Genomic DNA, 18,050 nt, shown 5'->3' with positions numbered 1-18,050 from the left:
CCCAACACTTATTGTTTCTTGTGTTTTTTATTTTAGCCATTCTGATATATAAAGCCCTTATTATATTATGTTCCTTCTAAACCTACTTTGTTGATGCTTTTTATCATGAATGGATATTGTACTTAGTCAAATGCCTTTTCCTCATCTGTTAAAATGATTATATGCTTTTCACCTTTTCTCTTATTAATGTGATGTAGCGCATTGATTGATTTACAAATTTTGAACCACCCATGTATCCAGGGAATAAATAAATATCACTTGGTTGTGTTGAATGATTTTTTTTAATGTGAAGAGCTTTACTCTTTTCTTTACCCATAAGTATGATTATGTGTCATTTTTTGCCTAGACTCATGGTTGGCAATTAGTTCTTTATGCAGTTTTCAGATTCTGAACTTCACTATCACTTTTTTAATAATAAGATTATTTTAATGCCATCCTTAGTCATTAAAACATTGAACTTTGTTGGATTCGGTTTGCCAACATTTTGTTGAGGATTTTTGCATCGATGTTCATCAGAGATATTGGCCTATAGTTCTCCTTTCTTGTGATGTGTTTATCTGGTTTATCTTATGTGTTTATCTCCTTTCTTGTGCTCTGTTTATCGGGGTACTGGTGGCCTCATAGAATGAATCAGGAAGTTCTCCCCCCCTTTTCTATTTTTTTGAATATTTTGAGAAGAATAGGTATTAACTCTATTTAAATGTTTTGTAGAGTTCACTTATGAAGCCATCTGATCCTGGACTTTGTTGGGAGTTTTTTGATTACTGCTTCAATTTCATTGCTGCTAATCAGTCTGTTCATATTTTCTATTTCTTTCTGCTTCAGTTTTGTAACTTATATGTTTCTAGGAATTTATCTATTTCTTCTAGGTTGTCCAGTTTGTTGGCATATAAAGTTTTTATGGTGTTCCTAAAGAGTACTACTTTAATATCCTATTATACCTAGTAGACCCCCAACTTTAATATATGAACAGAAGAGAGGTAAATGTGGGTTTCCTCTCACTGTGACTATTCCACACTTTGCCCTCATGGCAGACAGTTCTCGGTGCCCATTGGACTTTCTTCATCAAGCCTCACAACACAAGTAGCTGGGAAGCTGGGAAACACCAGATTAAGTGTCAGGAGGTTTGAGTGCTTCTGTGATTTTACCTCTTCCTGGTACTGTCACTGTTAACAGATGGTTGACATTTCTGATCTGGTTTTATTTTTGCTACTCTGAGCCAGTAAGCCCTGCCTTCCTCAAAACATTGTTCGGATCAAACAAGATTAAATACATGGAAGCACTTTATTACTATGACATATTACTCAAATATAAGCATACTTACAAGTTCTTTGATTCCTTTCCTGGGGAGAATAAACTCAATATAAAAACTAGCTTCACTCTTCTCTTTACCCGTAAGTATGATTATGTGTCATTTTTTGTTTAGACTCATGGATGGTGATTAGTTCTTTATGCAGTTCTCAGATTTTGACCTTCACTATCACTTTTTTATAATAATATCATTTTAATGCCATGCTTCGTCGTTAAAACATTTTAAATAAGATGTTCTAGCAAAGAAGTCATTGTTTTTAATGTGTTACCATATTGACTTATTTGATCTACCACACATGGGGAAGACACCTTATTCACCTAAAGGGGCACAGTGAATGTTCAGTGAATGTTCAGTGATCACTATCTGACAATGTTCAAATTCTATGGCTTGATTACCTGATGAAGTTCAATTTGATAGACAGCTGAGAGAATGAATGTTTACACACACATACAATGGCACATATTTTAAGAGGTCTAGTTGTGTAGAATTTCCTACTGTAAATATTTACGAGTGTTTTAGGTTACTGTGTTCACTTTTATCCATAGATCCCTTTTTAAAACAACTGGCTGAGAGTTTTTAATTGAATTTTTTCCTCTGTTTTAAAAAACAGATTTGTGTATATTTGACTTTATTTCTTCACTTGTCCCATTCTAGTCTTCTTAAGACCACTTAGTAGTAGTTTGGCATTTCACTTGACTGTCACATCAGACAGAGATGAATTTCCATATTGACAGAAAAAGCTTACATAGAGTTTCTAAAGAATCTATTCAAATGAAGGACCGCCCAAGATTCCAAAGACTAAATTAATACATTCAGATTTGTTCCTAGTTAGTGAGATACATTTCATAAAGATAATATTCACGTTCTTTTAACTATTTATACATAATGTTATTTTCAAAGTAATAACATGTAAAATTACAATTGGTGATTTTACATAAAATATTACTTACTAGTTGGTTTTTTTTTTGTTTCCTCCAACTCAAAGCCTTTTATTCTATTTCTAAAGGACCTACAGATTTGTCCACCCTGATTACTAGAGAGACTGAATTTATTGATCAAATACTGTTTAATTTTCTGTTGTTAATTTTGATTCTTCGTTTCTTTGGTATCTGGAGAAATCTTGTTTTTACTTTTTAAAGGTATTTTCAAATTTGTAGAATAATGGGAAATCAGCCAAAAAAAGAAAAGGATTAGTTTATGTTGTGCTTACAAACAATGATTTAAGTGGATGTCAGACTTACGTACCTCTTTTGTTTCTTTTTTACAACACATTTCAATGAGTACTTTGTTTTTCTTAAGATGTAAAGAATAAAAATGTATATAGCATACAATTATTTTTCCTTTGAATCCTCTTGTCCTCACTCAAGGGACAACCACACTCAGTACTTGAAGTACATTTTTCAGTCATCCTTTTATAGACCACAGATATTTTTTTCAAAAGATAGGATGATGTTTTATGATCTTTTTCTTTTCATTTAACATTATGTATAGGAAATAATTCATAACATTATATACGAAGATCATTTTATCATTTTTACTGCTGCATAAATTTCCATGATTCATGCATATAATAATATATTATATTACTCTCATGTTGATGGTCATTTATATTGATTTCAATTTTTCTAATTTAAATAATTTTGCACCAATGGACTAATTGTTTTTTTTCCAGTTTTATTGAGGTGTAATTTAAAATAAATTGTGTAGTTTAAAGTGTATGACATGATGATTTGATATATGCATCTATTAGACAAAGATTACTATAAGAAGGTTAAGTTAAGAAATCCATTACCTCATGTAATTACTTTTCTTGAGGGGTTAAAAGCTTTTAAGATATGCTCATATACCGCCTCTCATGTATACAATACAGTATTGCTAAGTGCATTCACCATTCTGTATATGAGATATGCAGAACTTATTCATCTTGTAACTGCAAATTTATACCCTTTGACCACATTTATCCATTTATCTAACCCCTTCCTCCATCTCTGGCGACCACTGAATGCTATCTGTTTATAAGATGTCAGTTGTGGGTTTCTTAAATTCTACCTACAAGTGAAATCATAGAGTATTAATTTTTCTGTCTGACTTATTCCATGTACTATAATGCCCTCACTATTCATCCGTGTTGTCACTAATGGCAGTGTATCTTTCTCTTTTCCTATATAATATATATGCTTATGTATTACAAATATGTGCTCACATCATATGACTATATTATTATATATGTTATGAATAGTAATACATATGGGAACATTACATTTTCTTTATCCATTCAACTGTCAATAAACATCACTCAGGTTGTTTCCATGTCTTTTGTTATTTTAAATAATGGTACAATTAACATGGAGGCACACATATATCTTCCTTGTCCTGATTTGATTACTTTGGGATATATACACAGAATTGAGGTTGCTGGATCATACGATAGTTCTATTTTTATTTTTTGAGAAAATGCCATATTGTTTTCTTTAGTGACTGTAGCAATATACATTCACATCAACAGTGCACAAGAGTTTCTTTTACTCCAGTCTCCTGAGCGTTTTTAACCTCTTATCTTTTTGATGGTGGCATTTCTGACATGTGTGAGTTGACACCTCATTGTAGTTTTATTTGAATTTCCCTGATGATTACTGATGTTGAGTATCTTTTCATGACCCTGTTTGCTATCACTGTGTCTCCTTGGAAAAAAGGTCAATTCAGGTCCTATGCCTATTTTTAATATAACTATATGGTGGGGGAGTTGGTTGTGTTTTTGTTTTGTTTTGAGTTTAACGACTTTCATGTACATTTAGCTATCAAACCCGTATTTACCATATGGCTTGCAAATATTTTCTTTAATTTTGTACTGATTCTGTAGTTGATTGTTTCTTTTGCTGTTCAGAAGATTTTTAGTTTGGTGTTAATCTTTTCTGATATTTTCCTTTTCTCTATTTCACTTATTTCTATTCTAATCTATTTTTTTTTTCTAATCTATTTTTTTTTAAGTTGAAGTATAATATAGGTTGAAGTGTTACATTAGTTTCAGGTGTACAATATAAATGGTTCAACAACTTTATACATTGGTGCTCTTCATGATAAGTGTATTAATACTTGTTTTTTGACTGTTACTTTAGGAGACAACTCTAAAAGTACAATTTATTGATCAAAGGAATTAATACTTAAACATTAGAAAATTCTACAAAAACTTTCCCAAAAGCATTTTACCTCTTTTTAGTTCCCTGGTGTATAAAGCATTCTCATTTCCCTAAATTCTTGCTAACACTGATAGTACAGTTTTATTAAAGGTTTAGACAGTCTCCTATGTGAAAAATATTGGATTGCTTTCATTTTGCATTTATTTATCACTACTAAGTTTGAGCATACCTTTATGTGTTGGCCATAATTTTATACGCTTTCTGGATTTTTTTTCTTCATCTGTCTTTATATCATGTGTCTATTTTTCCTATATGGCTGTCTTTTAAAAAATGTTTTTAAGATCCCTTTAAGTATTTTGTTTATTAATGCTTTGTTCTTTTATCCCAAAACTTCAATTAACTTACATATTTTAAGGGTAGTTTTTTTAACTTTTGAAACATTTTTCTCACTGCAAAAGAAAGAGAAAATTTCTACATTTTCTGCTAATATTTGAAAGGTTATTTTTAAATGGTTTAAACCTATTTCAGATATGTGTAATAGAACTTTGCGTATGACTTGAGGTTGTCTGTTCACATAACTATCAAATTGCCCTAAGCCATTTATTAGGTAATCCATTTGTCCACTCTGAATTGCAAAGTTATCAAAAACAAAATTACCCTATACACAAAGAATTTACTGATCCTTGACCCAACATTATTACCTGTATCTAAAGAACACATTTTAATTGCTTTTTTTAATGTAATATGTTTGATATCTGGTAGGATATATTTTTTTTCATTTACAAATCTATACTGTTACATTACTATATGCTTTCTCCATCTATCAAATTTAGAATTAGCTTTTAAATTTCTAATAAAATCTTTCCTACTTGTTTTAATCACTTTGTGTTTATTAGGCTTATCTCTAGATATTGCATGTTTTTTATTGCTATTACAAATACCATAGTTTTCCCATAATACTTTCTGACTGGTTATCACTGGTATATTAAAAAAGCTCTTGGTTTTAAGATTTTATTTTGTATGTAGCCAAGCTATTGAAACATCTTGTGGTTTAAAAATGTTTAGAGTGGATTGCCCCAGGAGAGAATTAGAATGCCTGTAAAGTGATAATATTTGTGCCCTTTCCAGTATTTTTTTAATGTGTTATTAACCGTGGTAAAGACCTCTTGTATGTAAAACAGTAACTAAGTGTTAAGTGTTTTTATATGAAATAGGAATGATTTTCATGTTTTATCAGTAAGTGTGATATCTAATCTATGTACTGATAGATATCTTTATTTAGGCAGGAATTTCCTATTTCTAGCTTTCTAGGGTCTTACATTTCATTTTATCAATAATGCTGAATTAATCATTTTTATTAATTAAAATCATCATATTATATTTCTCCTTAAATTTTAAAAACTTAATTGTGCCATTATGTATCCTGATTTTGAGTTATTAAATTACATCAATGACATTGGTGTTATTCTAATAATGCAAGCCATATTACTATTTTTGTATGCCACTGATTTCCATTTGGTAATATTTTTATTTAGAATTTTGCCTTTATCTTTAGGTAGAAAATTAGATAGAACTAATATGTATGTATATTTTTAAATCTTTTGTAATGTTCATTTATTTTTGAGAGAGAGAGAGAGAGAGAGAGAGAGAGGCAGAGCATGAGCTGGGGAGAGACAGAGAGAGAGAGAGGAAGACACAAAATCCGAAGCAAGCTCCTGCCTCCAAGCTGTTAGCACACAGCCTGAAGCAGGGTTCAAACTCAAAGTGAGAGATCATGACCTGAGCTGAAGTCAGATTCTTAAGCAACAGAGCCTGGCACCCCTGTGCATTTTTTTTAAATAAGTGCCTTTTTAAGAGGATAAACATCATCTTTTTCTATCTTCTAGGTATTTATACATAAAAATTTTATTAATTCCTTAAGACATTTCTAGAAATAATCTGTGAGGTTGTTTTTATTTTATTTTGTTTTTTACTTGTTCAACTAATCCATTGACATATTTATTATATATTGTGATATTTTTTCTTTGTCTAAGGCAATTTTGGTAATTAGCATTTGCAACATAATTATACTATTTAGATTCTTAAATATATTATATGCAAAATTACATATAGAACTTTCTGACAATAACTTAAAATCTTTACCTATAATCATATCTTTTTACCTATTTATCTCTGCTCTGTATTTCTTGTTTAAATTTTAAGAGATATACAACTTTAGTAATCTTATAAATGTGTGCTTTAACTTCTATTTCATTTTTTAACTCTCCATGGATTTATTTTATTATTTTTCATCTTCTATTGTATGCCTAGATTATTTATTTCCTACCTTATTCTTTGGTACAAAAGTTTACCAAATGTAATATTCAGATTTTCAATATTCTTTTTTTGGCAATTTTTAAAAAATGTTTATTTATGTTAAGAGAGAGCTAAAGCATGAGCAGGGAAGGAGCAGGGAGAGAGGGAGAGAGAAACAATCCAAAGCAGGCTCTGTGATGTCAGCACAGAGTCTGATGCAGGGCTCGATCTCACAAACTGTGAAATCATGACCTGACCGAAAAACACGAGTCAGACACTTAACTGACTGAACCACCCAGGCGCCCCTTTTATTGGCTATTTTTTTCTGTCCGTTGCCGAAAGAAGTATGACATACTCATTGAGTTTTATCATTTTTCTTCATTAACATATCAGATTTTGATTTATCTATTTCAAAATGTTATCAGATGCATTAAACCTTCTTGTCTTTCCTTATTCTTAGTGAACTTTTTTTTTTTTATCAAAGTAAATAAATAAAGCACACATGAAATTTTTTTTCTGGAATTTTTTCACACTATGTTTAGGTCAGAATTTATTCTTTTTAGAAGTACAATATGTGATATTTTAGTCAGAACAATTATGTCTTTTGTTAGTTCCTGAAGACTGTCAACCACTTTTCTGATGCAAAATTGCATATCTGTCCTTTTGCCTTCTGACACTCCTATTAAAATGCATCAAAACTTATTTTATCTCCCATGTCTGAAACAGGTTTTCATATATTTCATCTCATGAACTTCCATCTCCTTTCTGTTCTGGATTTTATGTATTTGCTCATATTTATATTCCAGTTTGCATTTTCTTTTCTTCAACTCTATATAATAGTTTACTTATCTAATCAATTTTTTAAAATATCTGACCAGATTTTTAATTTTTAGTATTCTACTTCACTCTTTTTCAATTTTAACTGTTCTTTCTTCATACTTTTATTTACTATTATTTCTATTCTCTTCAATATACCTTTAATACTTTTAAGAATATTACCTTTTGTTGGATTTTCTGAATTTTCCTCATGGTGATAGAATTTATGACACAGTCATGTATTACTGTGAACTCTTCTTCAGCAGAGGTTTTTGATTTCTGAATTCCAGCAAGAGACATATGAATATGTCTCTATAAAGAGAATTTGGGGGTTTCTGGGTGGCTCAGTTGGTTAAGTGTCTTACCTCAGGTCAGGTCATGATCTCGAATTTCATGAGTTCGAAACCCGTGTTGGGCTCTTTGCTGACAGCTCAGAGCCTGGAGCCTGCTTCAGATTCTGCGTCTCCCTCTCTCTCTGTTCATCCCCAACTCATATTCTGTGTCTCTCTCTTCTCAAAAGAAAATAAAGATTAAAAAATAATTAAAAAAAAGCGAATTTGTATGGATGTTGAAGGAAACATTTGAGTTTCAGGAATCTTGAGCTAGTGTGAGGTGAATATCATCTCTTTCACCACACATTTTCTTTCATCCACGCCCTAGACAGATGCTTTTTTCTTCACTAAGTAAGAATGTAAGAAGAGCGGTTTTAATTCTTTCATAGAAAGGGCAGCTCCTTGAGTCTCCTGAAGGGCGAGCTATAGAGTCTCCTGGTCCATTATATTCCCACAAGATCACATCTGTTGCATATTTTCAGTTTTCAGCCCATAGCAAGACTACATACACCTAGGTCTAAAATTCCAAGAGTCTTCCAAAGTATCAACTCAACCTTGCCATTTTTGCTTTCATTATTCTCTTCAATGCTTTAATTGCAGAGTTTTTTTTTTCCTTGTAAACTCACATAGCCTTTAAAAATTACTATATATTCTATGGTGTTCTGTGAAGGGGAGGTGGAAAGATGCCCATGTGACTTAGCTCAGTCCTCTCCATTGCCAAAAATTTAAGGTTTATTTTTTTGTTTATTTTTTTAAGAGACCATCCAGTAACATCCCCAGAGATGTGCAATAATAAACCTGGACTATTACAAAATAAAGTCATGAGTTTAAAGATTATTAACTATTTTCTGAATAATCTAATTTTACTGTGTTTTTTTTTATTTTTATGTGCTAATTATAAAGTAGCTTGCCTTGAATTAAAAATCACTGCAAACCTCTCCTCCACTTAATTTGGAAAACAGAGATGTATGGTTTCTATTGCTATGATTCATTTAGCCCCACTTATATTCTACTACAATATTCACTTTTTAAAAAGATAAATAGATAGCTATTTCAAATAGAAAAAAAAGTTATATTCTATTTCCACAAGATTTGGAACATATAACAGCCATGTGAACTATAATAAACTAGGCTATAGCTCTTATTTGGAAAGACAAAATGTCTATATCCTGTTTTCAGGCTGTTAAAATCTAATGAGCTTACAGCTGTGGAATATTGACAGCTTACCATTTACAACTATGCTAACAAATTTTAGGATATATCTCTGGCTGTAGCATCTTATCATTAGCTGAGTCTAAGGGAAAGAACAGAATGTTAGGAGAAACTACTCTGTTTGAGATTTGACTACATAAAGCATTTACTTTGGAATGATTCATGAGTGAAGCTGAGAAAAGTCAGATGTTTAAAGGGCAGAAATAAGCACATTCAACTTTAAAAATGTGTAGTTCTCTTCACTAGAAAAATCCCAAATTATTCATCTATTCTATTTCTCATGTGTATTTGTAAAATGGAAGGTGGTGATGCTTTATATCCAAAATGTTAATGGAAAACTCTTTCTCCATAATATTTTCTGATTCTCTATATCAAATTAATTTTTAGCTTTTATGTACTCACGGAGTAACGTATTTATTATTCTGTTATTAAACTCTTCATGGATTTATGTATGTCTGCCTCCTCTAGATGTCCTTGAAAACCAGTGACTGTGCTTTGCTGAACTTTCCCTCTGTTGTAGCATCTTCCAATTGTATGAAAAAAAATGAGAGATCTTAAATGAATTAAAATACAATCTGGGGGCACCTGGGTGGCTCAGTCAGTTAAGTGTCCAACTTCGGCTCAGGTCACGATCTTGCAGTTGGTGGTTCGAGCCCCATGTCCGGCCTTGTGCTGACAGCTCAGAGCCTGGACCCTGTTTTGGGTTCTGTGTCTTCTTCTCTCTCTGCCCCTCCCCTGGTCAAGCTGTGTCTCCCTCTCAAAAATAAATAAACATTAAAAAAATTAAAATAAAATAAAATACAATCTAATGTGGTTGCATAAGGTAACTTCATATTCTTTGAGAGTCTGCAAAAGCTGATCGATCCTTTTTCTAAGTTCTTGTGTAATACCCAGAGTTGAAGTAGAAGTCAGTGAGCACTATTTTGATTTTTACCTCCTTGGACTTATATGTATTTAGAAGCGAGAGAAAACACAAAGCTTTTGACAAAAATGGTATATTGAAAATAATCAACATATTTTGACAATCCATGTACTCTCCCAAGAATCTACTTTGCTTTAGAGGGAATACATTATATCCTTTGTTAGAATCGTAATGCAAAAAGTGTACATTTTTTAACAAACCAAAGAAAACATGCAGTGCCTTTTTATTCATAGGCAAAATGTTAAACACATACATATACTCACATATATCCACATATATACATAGCATCTTCATGCAACTTCAGTGTTTGTGTTTGTTTGTTTGTTTGTTTGTTATTCCAATACAGTTCTAAAGGATAGATTGACTCCCAGACTCAGGTTAAATAAGAGGGCAATCCACTAGTAACATTTGTCCTGTAGAAAAATACACCAGGTACATTAAAACATTTTATTTCATGGCAGAACAATAAATTAAAGCCTGTAAAGGAGTTAGAAATAATTAGAATTCCCACTCTAGGACCCAGTTTGGTCCTTACTAGATAAATTAGTAAAACATTACCAAAAATTAGATATAAACTAAATATGCAGAAGTCATATAACACCCAAAGCATCTAGTAATTTTTTAAAGCTCCTTAGGATTAATAGAGTCCTGTGTCTTGTTAGTTTCTTCAGATCCTCACAAAGATGCTAAGCACTCAAATATGTTCTGTAAAGACTCTTACCTCGTTAGTGTTTTGTGCCTCAAATAAGATATCTAGAGATTCAAACTGAAGTTCAAATGTTCACTTATCTTGGGATAATATAATAGTCTAACTTCTTTTTCTACAGAAGATAGAAGGAATGACAGTTTTGAAATAAAAAAAAAACTTTTTAAAAGGTAGTATGAGAGAAAAATATTTTAGGTAAAGTTGTCAAGTTTAATAGAACCTGTGACTAAAGTTCTAGTAGATTACATAACACCATTTCACATACTGAACTCCATTTTGAATTTACCTCTTAGGAGATAACCAGCAATAGCAATTTTATCATGAAACAATTATTGGAACTTTAATCTAAGAGCGTAGCTACGTTTGTAATCATATTATATCCAAACCAGGTGTCAGATTCAAAAGTACCCTCAAATAGCACATGTATGAGTCACCTTCTAATAGAAACCCCAAGTTGAGCAGAATAGTGAGAATGATATTTCTTACAGTGAAAATTTCATATGGAATAAATCAACCCATTATATGGCTGCTTATCTCATCCTATCCTTATCAATTTTTGCTCTGGTTCATCTCTGAATTATAAGAAATATGTTGAAATCTTCTTCCTCGGTAGTAAGTTTGTCAATTGCATTTTGCAATTCTTTTGTTTTATATATTTTGAAGCTTTTGGGGGGGGAAGGGGGAGTTTCAAGTTTAGAATTGTTATCATCACCTTAGTACACCGCTCCCTTTACATGTGGTGACCCTTTCTGTATGCAATAGTGCTTTCCAGGTTAGTCTATGTTGTCTCACATTAATATTGTTAACACAGCTTGCTTAATTATATTAATGTTTACCTGTACATGTTGGGAATCCTTTACTTTAAACCTTTACATATTCTGTATTTTAGGCATATCTTTTATAAATAACATAAAGCTAGGTTGATATGAATCCAATATGAAAATCTAGTCTATTTAAAATCACTTAGTTTTTCTGAAGTGTCTCAAAGAAAACTGGAAACAGCATATTCTATCACTAAATTATTATTTTGTTTTGTTTGAGAGAGAGAGCATGCAGAGGAGAGGAGCAGATGGAGAGAAAGAATCTTAAGCAGGCTGCACATTCGGCTCAGAGCCCATGCAGGGTGGTGGGGAGTGGGGAGGCGGTGCTCCATTTCACCACCATGAGATCATGACCTGAGCTGAAACCTAGATTTGGACGCTCAGCCGACTGAGCCATCCAGGTGCCCCTATGACTAAATTATTTAATTTTGGTTTCTAAACGGTATTTTCTTACACAGAAAAAAACCCAAAAACATTATTACACATGTGATGGTAAATTTTATAACTTGGATAGGCTATGGTACCCAGTTGTTTTGTAAAACACAAGCCTAGAAGTGAAGGAATTTTTTGGATGTGATCTACAGTTGACTTCAAGTAAAGCAGATTATCCTGCATAAGGTGTATGGGCCTCACTCTGTCAGTTGATTGACTCAAGAACAAATGCTTAGGTTTCCTGAGTAAGAAGAAATTCTGCCTCAAGTCTTTGACTTAGAAATCCTACCTGAATTCCAGTCTGCCGGAATGCCCTGCAGATTTCAGACTCAAGACCATAATATTAATGCTTGCTGGGTTTCCAGCATGCTTCCCTATGATCTAGAGGTTAGAATTTATGTCTGGACTAGATTTAAGTTAAACAGTTTTGGAATAAATTTATCATAGCTAATGTTTTAAACTGTGAATTACATCATATCAGGAGACATTTAATGTTTGTGTCCCCACATTAGGTACCCACCGGTTAGGGCAGTGAAAGACTAATCTCTGTGCAAGGCTTTGTTTTGTTTTGTTTTTTCCTTACAATCAGGAAAGAATCTGTGTGGTCTTCTGGTGTCACTTTGGCACTATAGGAAGGTCTTATTGCCTTTCATACTCCTATTACTTTTAGCATATTTATTAGCTTAACATTCTTCTGTAAATTAGAATTTCCTCTCTCTAGCTGTGGTTATTTAATTTCCCTGTATTATAATTCTTTAGCAAAATTACACTAATTGTAATTCATAGGATATTTATACTTATCTTCATCATCATATTTTTATTTCTATTTTGCTATTTTTCTGTGACTCTTCTCTATTTTATTTCTTTTCTCTACTTTATTGCCTGTTTTGAGCTGTTTTTCATTTTTTCTGTTCCATACACATATAGTGTTTCTTGGATTTACATATCCTTTTCCTATTATTTGAATATTTGGTTAGCCTGAAATGTTATCAACTGCACTAAACTCAAAAAAGTCCAAAGTTACCGTCATAAGCCCCCTCCAGAACATCAGGTGCCTTAGGCCACTTTCACGGCATCACCTTATCTCTCAATTTCGGTGCTATGCTTGTCCAACATTTTTTATGTGTTTTCTGTTGTTTTAAAACAGCACTCATGAACCATTATTATTATTTTATGCAGTTACTGTATGTTTACATTTACAGACTTACTCATTTCTTTACTCACCATTTCATCTTGCATCTCACATTCTTTTTGTAAAGCTTATTTATTTATTTTGGGCGAGAAAGAAATGAGTGCGTGCACACGCATGTGAGGGGGAGCGGGGGGGGGGGGGGAGGGAGGGAGGGAGAGAATTCCAAGGCAGGCTTCATGCTGTCAGTGTGGCTCCCAACTCAGGGCTCTGTCTCACGTTGTGACATCATGACCTGAGCTGAAAACAGGAGTGGTACACTCAACCGACAGAGCTTCCCAGTGCCCCTCACATCTTTTTTAAAAACTCTTTTCATATCGGCCTAAAGAACATCCTTTAGAAATTGCTTAAACCCATTGTTATTGTCAAGCTCTTAGTGTTGCATTTACCTAAACATTCATTTACTTTATCCTCTTTTTTTGAAAATTAGTTTTGTTGGATACACAGTGATTTTCTCAAAATCAAACGCTTAATTCCATTATTCTGCCAGCTGCCAGACACCCTTTAAAAGTCTGCTGCTTTGTGCATGGTTCCATTGAAAGAAATGTGGCTTTTATCTCTACACTTTCTGTCATGTTCTCTTTACCTTGACATTTTGTACCTTTAATGAATTTTGTCTAGTGTGGATTTTGTGTTTTTATGCTACCTTCAGTATGTATGGATTCTTCAATGTCTTCTTATCTTTCAAAAGTTCTTAGATATCGGCTGCCTTTTTGCCTGCGAAGTCCCCTCACCTTTATTTTCTCTATGCTGTTTTAGGTACCCTGATTAATCTACACTGGAACATTGTACCTCTTTAAAGTTTTCTGGCTTGAGCCTCTGTGTTTCTCCTTACTGCCTGCTGGGACACTTCTGCTCTACCTTCCTGATAATTCATTTTCTCTTCAGCTGTGTCTAATCTACTGTTTTATCCATTTGTTAACAACTTTATCCTGAAATAATTTATTTTATTTCCAGTATTTTCATTTGTTTTTTTTTAATTTGTCTTATACTTTTGATCATACCACTTACTCCCACTTTTATTTGTCTTCTTTAAGCATTTCATCTATAATTATTTTATAATCTATACCTGAGATTTCCAATTTTCATTTTGACAGAGTGAGGGTTTAATACTGTTTAGTTTTGCTTATTCTCACTACGTTTGTTTTTTCTTTGATTATTTTTCATCAGTGGGAGTCCTGAGAGCAAACCTTGGAGATCCTGTCTCACAGAGCACATTTACATTTCCTTCTGCCAGGGACCATGGAGTACTACTAAAGTGAGATTTCCTTGGTCGCTCTCAGGTCCACAAGCTAACCTTGGAATTTCTTGTTTCGCCTAAATAATCAGTCTGCAAATTGGCACCGTACAGGCCCTCAGGAGAAACTGACATCACAGAAGCCCCTGTTTTCATTGTTCTATTTGCAGCTCCTGACTGTCTCTTGGGGAGAGAGAAAGGCTCTTTTAAATTACTCTTGGCATTTATAAGCAACCCAGCAACACAATGCAAACTAAATTACATGCAGATCCTGGTTATTGTGGTGTGGAACAGTGTGCTATAGTATCTCATCTACCATACTGCCAGTGGCCAAAAGTAAATTAAACATTTTGGTCAAAAGTTATTTGCATGTTGCAATCTTGAAATTAGGACTCTAGTATAAATCACTTATTTCCCCTAATATGTGAAATTGCTTATCCTTTCAAAGTTTATGTGTTTCTTAGTATATTACTAACTTTTTAACACTTTGTTTTCTCCTCTATGGGATTATAAATGGGAAGCATTATCCATGGACAATTTAACAGTCGTGAAGATTTTGAAAACCATGCATAGTAATGGTAAATGGTCTTTAAACAGAAAAACCTATACTGGCTCCTAAAAAGTTCACTCCTAATTACTTCTTTTTCACTAGTGGCTCTAAGCATGCCAATAAGCACTACTTCACAGGAAAAAGAAAAAAAAAGTTGCCATGTGTATGGAAATAAATGCAATGAACACTTACTGTGGAAGTTCCTAAAGACATAAGCACTTTCTGTCTTTCTCATTATTTCTCCTTTGAAATTGAGATGTGGTCTAGAGTTTTTTTTTTAATTACAGAAAGCAATTCACATTTTATTTTTGATCTTTACTTATTTTCAGTTCTGCCGAGTGAGTAAAGTATCTTTTGCTATGAAAAAATTGAACACCTGTGAATGGAGGGCGCGTGTCCCTATAATCCATGGAATTAATTATAATGGATAAAAAAGAAAAGCAATGTCAGAGTTTGGGCTGTGTCATAGTAATAGTCTGGAAATAAGTGTTAAGCAATCCTGATTTCCTCTTAGTTAATTTTTGCACAATGGAATTTTTTGAGCATGAAATCCTCTGGCCTTCACATTTATTACTTTGCTACCTGACATGTCTGAAATGTTAAAAGTTCTTGTCAAAGGGGATCTCAAATCTTGCACATTTGAGCAGGTTTATTTAAAAGAGGGTGTTTTCACGTCTTGGTAAAGCAATATTCCCAACTCAGTAACTATGTTCAACAGATGACTAATGAAGGTCTCACAATAGAAATTAGCCTCTATGCTATCTCTTGGATTCAGTTGTCCCAAGGAGACTCTCTCAATCTGCCTTTTCCATTCAGCTGGCTCCCTGGAGAAAGCTGGAAACAAGTGCTAGGGATCTTGTCATTAATTCAGATCAGCAGTGTCAGTTAATTAAGTGGAAGTTCTTTAATGCAGCCTCTAAAGGCAAAGATGGCTAAGGGTCCAGAATGTTAAATGCAGGCTTCACTTCATCTCTTAAGTCAAATTTCTTCTCCCTAATTATATCGTTTACATTTTTTTTTAGTCTTGACCTTTAAAAAAATGTGCCCAATATAATGGGAAAATAAAGTGATACCTCTTAATCTACTTATATGTAGAATATCATGAAAACAGTGCTTTTCAACACAAATTCCACATACATCTTCTATACAGGATGGGAAAAATGGCTCTTAGAAGGAACATCATGCTGTAAAGCAAGATAATATTATAAATAGTTGATTTATTAGAGATGTCTTTGTTGCAGAACTTTACCAAGCCTAAAATTTCTATTATATATATGCATAAGCCATGGTATTTAAATATAATCTGTATATATTTATATTTTTTAATTTTGAGCATTTTCAGGAATAGAATTTTATGGGACTTAAGTAAACCCTGAATTGGACACTTATAGGTGTAGAAGGGTTATGTAACACCTTTATCCATCACATATAACTCTTTTTTTTAAGTGTTTATTTATTTTGAGAAAGAGAGAGAGAGCAAATGGTTTAGGGGCGCAGAGAATCTCAAGCAGGCTCTGCAGCTATCAGCGCCTTGGGCTCGAATTCATGAACCGTGAGATCATGACCTGAGCCAAAACCAAGAGTCAGACGGTTAACCGACTGAGCCACACAGACACCCCTGCATATAACTCTTTATTTCTTTCATTAAAAAAAATCCCCAGATTATTTTTATGTGAATGTCACATTAAAGTTTGGGGGAATTTCACTATCTACGTTTCCCTTGTGATAAGAAAAACTCTCTTCTGATATGTGTGTACTTGTCAAGGCTGGACTGTCCTCTTTGTTTTCCAATTTACTTTTCAAGTTTTCATTTACTTGACATCAAAGCAAAAATAATAAAAGGGAAAAATTCCTCTAGCATTTAATTGAATACCATGAGATTCCTTTGAAGAGTAACCGGAGGGCTTATGTACAAAACAGAAAGAGGCGTCTCTTCCTCAAGACACTCTTTCCATCTGTTGAAATACAGTAATATTGGAATGTGAAAGTGTACTGTTATCTTCTGGAACATTACTTTGTGATGTGATTCACACAATGTGAATGAGGCCCCTAGGGTTTTGCAGTGCACAACTTGTACATCTGTACACAACGGCTCTGGAGCAAAATTAAAAGAATTTTAAAAAGTGCATAATGTTCACCCAAAGGCCAGGCTTAAGCCTATAGTCTCATCAGATGTAGGAGTCAAAGCACAAAAACTACTTTCTCAAAATTGTCATTTCAGCTTTTATAGTTATTCTTAATAACTAGTCCTTTTCTCCTTTGAGTGCCATATTACTATTCCACTAATAATACAAGGCTTTTATTTGTTGGTTGGTGCTGTGCGATTTTTTTGTTAACACATGCCGATTCCCTAGAATCTGGTAAAAAGAGACTAATGTTATTAATTGCTTTCCCTGATGACCTGTTTTTGTTTTGAGCCCAAGGCTCATGCTAATTCATTTCCCATGGGCAATTTACCTATGCAAAGTTATACTTTATTACACTTTTAAAAATATAATCAATTTGTTTGTTGAGAGTTTTGACCATTTATATTATTGTATAAGAATTAATATAGAATTATTTTGTATTTCATGCAAGTATATTATTAAATGTAATGGGCTGAAATTTATGTGATCAAATTAACACAGATTTAGAAAGTGTTCATGGGGTGCTTGGGGGGCTCAGTTGGTTGAGTGTCTGACTTGCTTTCAGCTCATGTCATGATCCCAGGGTTGTGAGATCGAGTCCCATGTTGGGTTCTGGGGTGAACATGGAGCCTGCTTAAGATTCTCTCTCCTTCTCTGTCTCTGTCTCTCTCCGTCCCCGTCTCTCTCTCTTCCCCTCTGCCTCTCTCTCCCTCTTCCCCTCTCCCACTGCTTGTGCTCTCTCTGTTAAAAAAAAAAAAAAGAGTTCACAATCAGTACTTTTATACCACGTGTTGCTGGTGTGGTTTGAATTATGGATGTTTTCTCCCAGAATCATAAGGTATAGCTACCTTTTTGAACACTAGGGCGAGAAAATTCCCACAGTAACTTGTGCATTTTAGCTTGAGGTATGCAGACCTAAAATGTTACTATCGGCTCCTCTGAGTTGTCTCAAACAGGTGCTTG

This window comes from Acinonyx jubatus, chromosome A2 (genome assembly GCF_027475565.1).
Source record: "Acinonyx jubatus isolate Ajub_Pintada_27869175 chromosome A2, VMU_Ajub_asm_v1.0, whole genome shotgun sequence".
Taxonomy (NCBI): domain Eukaryota; kingdom Metazoa; phylum Chordata; class Mammalia; order Carnivora; family Felidae; genus Acinonyx; species Acinonyx jubatus.
The sequence above is the reverse complement of the archived record's forward strand: the minus strand, read 5'-3'. Positions refer to the sequence as shown.